Source organism: Phyllobates terribilis, unplaced genomic scaffold (genome assembly GCF_046119375.1).
Source record: "Phyllobates terribilis strain yellow unplaced genomic scaffold, ASM4611937v1 Scaffold_5__5_contigs__length_657084704, whole genome shotgun sequence".
Taxonomy (NCBI): Eukaryota; Metazoa; Chordata; class Amphibia; order Anura; family Dendrobatidae; genus Phyllobates; species Phyllobates terribilis.
Window position 1 is genome coordinate 209,650,256 of NW_027362765.1, and position 7,681 is coordinate 209,657,936.

The window sequence follows — 7,681 nt, forward strand, 5'->3', positions numbered from 1 at the left end:
CCTCCTCCACCTCCTCTGCTGACCTCATCTTTTGGCTGACTGTGGGTTGACAGTAAGTGGAATCTCCAACCTCGTCATCATCACCCTGTGTGTTATCACACCCGTCGTCCTCAGAGCCAACCTCTTCCTGTCCTGACAAAAAACTAAAGTTGTCGCTCCAATCAGGTATTTGAGTCTCATCATCATCTTCCTCATTGTCTCCACCAACAGGAGTTACAGTTTGGGAACGAGGGTCTACATTATGATCAGAACCTTCTGCGTCTGGTCCTGGATCCGACTCATAAAGATTCTGGGCATCAGTGCAGATCATTTCCTCGCCTGGATTCACAGAAGCTGTGGAGCCGACCTCTGATTCCCAGGCTATATATGAGTAAACAGCTCTGCAGACTCAACCATCTGTTCTACCCCATACTCAGACGGGCAGCTGGAGACTTGGGAGCTGTGAGGAAGCAAGTGCGATTGGGGTGACAACTCTGAGGACTGGAGTATTTGTGATGTTGAAGTTGAGGTTGAGGAGAACCCACTTAAAGGAGCACTTGATATCCGTTGAAGCACCTGCTGTTTTGTGCTTCATCTGGAATTTGTAGCGATTGGCGTGGCCGTAAGAAAGGGATCTCATCACATTGTCCGCTAAGAGAAGTAGACATCTTAGTTTGGCTGGAAGATGGTCTTTCTTCTGCAGATGTTACTGTTGCTTTAACACCTACCCCACGGACACAACCTTTTTTTCCCTTCCCAACACGCCTATTCCCCTTTCCACCAGCAGCAGGCCTTTTTCCACTCATTTTGGTGGTTAACTAATTCACAACTCTGGAGTTGTTTGCACAAAAAACAATGGATGGGAACCGAGCAGAGCTGAGTGGCCAAACTGTGGTATTAGCCCAAAAGTATTGGCTGGGTTAGATGCAGATAAAAATTAGATTGAATTTGCAACCTGGTGTAGGTTAGTATAGCTGGACTAATAGAACAAGTCCGAACAAGTCCCACACACTGCTACAAGCCAAAATATTTTTTCAGAGCTAGACGCAGAAAAAAATTATATTGAATTTGCAACCTGATGGAGGTTAGTATAGATGGACTAATAAAACAAGTCCCACACACTGCTACAAGCCGAAGCCCAAATATTTTTTCAGAGCTAGATGCAGATAAAAATTATTTTGAATTTGCAACCTGCTGGAGGTTAGTATAGATGGACTAATAGAACAAGTCCCACACACTGCTACAAGCCGAAATATTTTTTCAGAGCTAGATGCAGAAAAAAATTATATTGAATTTGCAACCTGCTGGAGGTTAGTATAGATGGACTAATAGAACAAGTCCCACACACTGCTACAAGCCGAAGCCGAAATATTTTTTCAGAGCTAGATGCAGAAAAAAATTATATTGAATTTGCAAGCTGCTGGAAGTTAGTATAGATCAGGGGTCCTCAAACTACGGCCCGCGGGCCACATGCGACCCGCGTAGGACTTTCATCGGGCCCGCCGGGCTATGGGCGGAGGAGAGGACAGCGGTGCCATTGCCTGCCCTTCCCCCCGCTTGCTCAGGGCCCCGGCAGGCGGATACTTACCTCTCCCCGTGCCTCCGCAGATCCGCTGTCTTCCTGCTCTGCGCTTCCTGTGACTTCTCAGGTCAGAGGGCGCGGTGACGTCTTTACACCGCACCCTCCCGAGTGCTGTCACAGGCAGCGCAGAGCGGGACAACGCCGCCGCGACGCTGAAGACCAGAGCAGCGGCAGCAAGTGAGAAGTGAGGTGAGTATTGGATTTTTATTTTTTTTAATGTATGGAGGCATAGGTCATTATATGGAGGGTGACATCCTGCATGGGGTATGATATGGGGGGTGACATCCTGCATGGGGCATGATATGGGGGGAAAGGGACATCCTGCATGGGGCATAATATGGGGGGTGGGGTGACATGCTGCATGGGGCATAATATGGGGGGGTGACATGCAGCATGCTGCATGGGGCATTATATGGGGGGTGACATGCTGCATGGGGCATTATGTAGGGGGTGACATGCTGCATGGGGCATTATATGGGGGGTGACATGCTGCATGGGGCATTATAAAGACAGGGGAGTGATATCCTGCATGGGGCATTATATGGGGGGTGACATCCTGCATGGGGCATTATATGGGGGGTGACATGCTGCATGGGGCATAATATGGGGGGGTGACATGCTGCATGGGACATAATGTGGGGGGGTGACATCCTGCATGTGGCATTATATGGGGGGGTGACATGCGTCATGGGGCATTATATGGGGGGGTGACATGCTGCATGGGGCATTATGTGGGGGGTGACATGCTGCATGGGGCATTATATGGGGGGGTGACATGCTGCATGGGGCATTATATGGGGGGGTGACATGCTGCATTATATGGGGGGGTGACATGCTGCATGGGGCATTATAAAGACAGGGGAGTGATATCCTGCATGGGGCATTATATGGGGGGGTGACATCCTGCATGGGGCATTATATGGGGGGTGACATCCTGCATGGGGCATGATATGGGGGGTGACATCCTGCATGGGGCATTATATCGGGGGGAAAGGGACATCCTGCATGGGGCATTATAAAGACAGGGGAGTGATATCTTGCATGGGGCATTATATGGTGTGAGAAAGGGACATCCTGCATGGGGCATTATATGGGGGGTGGCATCCAGCATGGGGCATTATAAGGGGGGAACAGCCTGCATGGGGCATTACAAGGGGGGGAACAGCCTGCATATGGCATTATAAGGGGGAAACAGCCTGCCTATTGGGAACATTTACCTGCCCCATTGAGGACCTATGCTGCCTATTGGGGACCTATGCTGCCTATTGGGGACCTTTGCTGCCTATTGGGGATATTTACCTGCCTATTGGGGATATTTACCTGCCTATTGGGGACCTATGCTGCCTATTGGGTACATTTACCTGCCTATTGGGGACCTATGCTGCCTATTGGGTACAGTTACATACCTATTGAAATACCGGTTAATTTAACTTTACTTGTTCTTCATTTTAAATATTGTATTTGTTCCTGTATTGTTTTTTTTACTTCAAAATAAGATATGTGCAGTGTGCATAGGAATTTGTTCATAGTTTTTTTTAAAAACTATATTCCGGCCCTCCAATGGTCTGAGGGACCGTGAACTGGCCCCCTGTTTAAAAAGTTTGAGGACCCCTGGTATAGATGGACTAATAGAACAAGTCCCACACACTGCTACAAGCCGAAGCCCAAATATTTTTTCAGAGCTAGATGCAGATAAAAATTATTTTGAATTTGCAACCTGCTGGAGGTTAGTATAGATGGACTAATAGAACAAGTCCCACACACTGCTACAAGCCGAAGCCCAAATATTTTTTCAGAGCTAGATGCAGATAAAAATTATTTTGAATTTGCAACCTGATGGAGGTCAGTATAGATGGACTAATAGAATGATGCTATGCCCAAAAGGTTTTACTTCACCAGGTGCAGTAAAAAAAATTGCATTCTATACACAGGTGGTGTAGCTTGCAACACAGATAGGCTTCTCCACTGACTAACACACACTGCAAGAGGACAAAAAGGATTTGCTTTGCTAGATTAAGCCAAATGCTGTGAAAAAAACTTGCACAGCACTGGCACAGACCTGCCTGGCAAAAAGTTATAGGAACTGATGTAACCTAGCCCTGAAAAGGACTGCAATTACAATTAGTCTTTACTCCCAACCTATCTATTTAAGAGCACAGACCTGCCTGATAAAAGTGGTAGGAACTGATGTAACCTAGCCCTGAAAAGGACTGCAATTACAATTAGTCTTTACTCCCAACCTATCTATTTAAGAGCACAGACCTGCCTGATAAAAGTCGTAGGAAATTATGCAACATAGTCCTTAAAAGGACTGCAATCACAACTATTCCCTACTCCCAAGCTATCTGTAGATTTGTGCGAAAATTGGCTTCAAATTAACAAAGTATAGCGCACACAGCAACAGCGGTGCCGTCTAACACGCAGCTGCAGCAGTGAGAAAATGGTGGCGACGGGGAAAATGGCTGGGTCTTATAGGGCAAGGACATGTGACATACACTGCCAATGACACATGCCCTTGCTTGTGTGAAAAAAAGCAGTTTGCTCCGTGTGTGCGCTGCTGATAGGCTGACAGATTTCACTTCCCCACTGTAAATGCGGGAAAGAGAAAAAAAAATGGAGATCTTCATTATTTCTGCAGAGATCCATCCCCTGCCCCTCCCCCCGCCCCGCTGTATGCTCAAACTGCGTATTAACATTAATTTTCAGCATTACTGAGAAAAAATCCAGTTATGATTTTGGTGCACGAACAGTTATCGAACATAACCTCGAACAGCCAAATTTTTTTCAAATTGTTCGTGTTCGCCAAACGGCTCGAACACCGCCCAAAACAGCTCGAATTTGAGATTGGCGAACAGTTCGAGTCGAACACCGCTCATCTCTACTTTTGAGCCCAAATAAGCTGATGTCAAGTCAAACCATTCTTGAATAATCAGTTCTTGGAGTTTTTCACAATTTCTATGTTTTTGTTTTTCCCCCAGTTTCTGGAGGATTGACTATTGGTTCACAATGGGATTGAGATCTGTGGAGTTTAAAGGCGATGAACTCAATATTTCATGTTTTTTGTTCATCAAGCCACTTAGTTGTCACTCTTGCCTTGTGACATGTTGCTCCATCATGCTGGAGAAATCATAGTTCATCATTACCAATTGTTCCTAGATTGTTGCACGAAGTTGCTCTTGGAGGCGGTTTAAGTACCGTTCTTTAATCATGGCAGTGTTGTTAGGCAAAATTGTGCAGGAGCCCAATCCTTCTTTTGATAAAAAAAACTACCCCAGACATGAATGGTCTCAGGATACTTTTCTGTTGACATGACACAGGACTCATTTTAGCACTCACCTGCTCTTCTATGGACAATCATGCTTCCATGTGTCCCAAACTGTTTGAAGGAGACTTCTTCAGAGAAAAACCCCTCAGTCAGGGTTTGGCCCAGAAGCAATTGCAGAAGTCTTCAAAAATAATAGTCAGCACTGTAAATATTTAGCCATTGCGTAAACGTAATGTATTTGTCAATAAAAGTGTAAAAATGTATGGAATACTTATAATTTACTTCAGTAACCATGGAAATATCTAAAAACACGGAAGCAATACATTTTGTGAAAACCATAATTTGTATCAGTCTCAAAACTTTTGATCATGACTCTAGATGCATTAGATCCAAATAGATACCAAAACTCTTACCAGATATGATCAAGTCACATTAATTTTAATATTGCCTTTTACAGCTTACACTCCATGTCACTGCAACACTGAACTATAAAGTGGCCTAAGTCCAAGTACCAAACACCATTTTCCAGAGTATGGTAAAATGTTTAAATGGTAAAATATTAAACTTGGCACTCAGATGAATGATTGATTGTAGAGTTTCTTATTAAGTGGCTGCAATCAAACAAAGCTAGTGTGGCACCCCTGAGGCTTCAGTCGCCACAGGGGTACTGCACCTCAGATGAGGTGTGGTACCTCCTCTTCCGGGAAAGGATGGAGCACTTCTCAGGACCCTACTTCACCATTCAACACTACACCACTCCTGTCCTGTAGGGGGCTTAAATGCACCAGGGTGCTGCCCCGGCCCGGGATAGAGGAGATGGGGGGTACCAAAGATAGGAGGAACCATGTAGTGGGTGAGCGTGGAGGACACACTTTTAGGTTACACTTATTCATTCATATTAACCCCTTTACAACCCAAGGTGGTTTGCACGTTAATGACCAGGCCAATTTTTACAATTCTGACCACTGTCACTTTATGAGGTAATTACTCTGGAATGCTTCAACGGATCCCCCTGATTCCGAGAATGTTTTTTCGGGACATATCGTACTTCATGATTGTGGTAAAATTTGTTTGATATCACTTGCGTTTATTTGTGAAAAAAACGGAAATTTGGCAAAAATTTAGAAAATTTAGCAATTTTCAAAATTTTAATTTTTATGCCCTTAAATCAGAGAGATATGTCACACAAAATACTTAATAAATAACATTTCCCACATGTTTACTTTACATCAGCACAATTTTGGAACCAAAATTTTTTTTTGTTATGGAGCTTTAAGGGTTAAAAGTTGACCAGTGATTTCTCATTTTTCCAACAAAATTTACAAAACCATTTTTCTAGGGACCACATCACATTTGAAGTCACTTTGAGGGGTCTTTATGACAGAAAATACCCAAAAGTGACACCATTCTAAAAACTGCACCCCTCAAGGTGCTCAAAACCACAATCAAGAGCTTTATTAACCCTTCAGGTGCTTCACAGGAATTTTTGGAATGTGGAAGAAAAAAATGAACATTTAACTTTTTTCACAAAAATGGTATTTTAGACCCAATTTTTTTTATTTTTGCAGGGTTAACAGGAAAAAATGGACCCCAAAATTTGTTGTGCAATTTCCCGTGGGCACGCAGATACCCCATATGTGGGGAAAAACCACTGTTTGGGCGCACAGCAGGGCTCGGAAGGGAAGGAGCGCCATTTGAATTTTCGATTGTAAAATTTGCTTGAATAATTAGCGGACGCCATGTTGCGTTTGGAGAGCCCCTGATGTGCCTAAACAGTGGAAACCTCCCACAAGTGACTGCATCTTGGAAACTAGACCCCCCTGGGAACTTATCTAGATGGGTGGTGAGCATTTTGAACCCCGAGGTGCTTCACAAATTAATCCATAAAAATTAAAAAGTATTTTTTTTTTTTCCACTTTTTCATTTTTACGAATCAATTTGTGAAGCACCTGGGGGTTCCAAGTGCTCACTATGCATTTAGATAGGTGCCTTTTGGGGTCTAGTTTCCAAAATGCGGTCACTTGTGGGGGAGCTCCAATGTTTAGGCACACAGGGACTCTCCAAACGCGACATGGTGTCCGCTAACAAATTGAATGGAAAATCGGCTCAAATTGTTAGCGGACACCATGTTGCTAACTTTTTGATTTTTCGGATGATGGAGCTGTATTGTGGCTTGTTTTTTGCGGGACAAGATGACGTTTTCAGCAGTACCATTTTTATTTATATTTGTCTTTTTGATCGCGTGTTATTCCATTTTTTGTTTGGCGGTATGGTGATAAAACATTGTTTTTTGCTTCGTTTTTTATTTCGTTTTATTTTTTTTACCGTGTTCACTGAAGGGGTTAACTAGTGGGACAGTTTTATAGGTCAGGTCGTTCCGGACGCGGCAATACCAAATATGTGTACTTTTATTGTTTGTTTGCTTTTTTTCATAATAATATTTATTGATGGGTACATTATATTTTTATTTTTGGTGGATTATTTTTTTTCGTTTTTTTTAAATATTTTTACAACTTTTTTTATTTTTTTTTTTCACTTTCTGAGAGTTTTTACACTTTTTTACTTTGTCCCACTGTGGGACTTTCACTTTTTTTATTCTGATCGCCTGCATAGCATAGGGATGGAGCACCATCCCTGTGCTATGCAGGCAGTCAGCACTGCACAGTGAGAAGATTGTTTGGTCGTGCACTGCGCATGACCGAACAATGTTCCTGCTGCCTGGTGACCCGGATGTTGTCATGACGACATCGGGTCGTCATGGCAACACCTGGGAAGCCGCGGCAGACAGGAGGCCGGAAGAGGAGGTGAGTATTGCGATCACCTCCCCTTGCCTCCGCAATGCTGCGATCGACTTC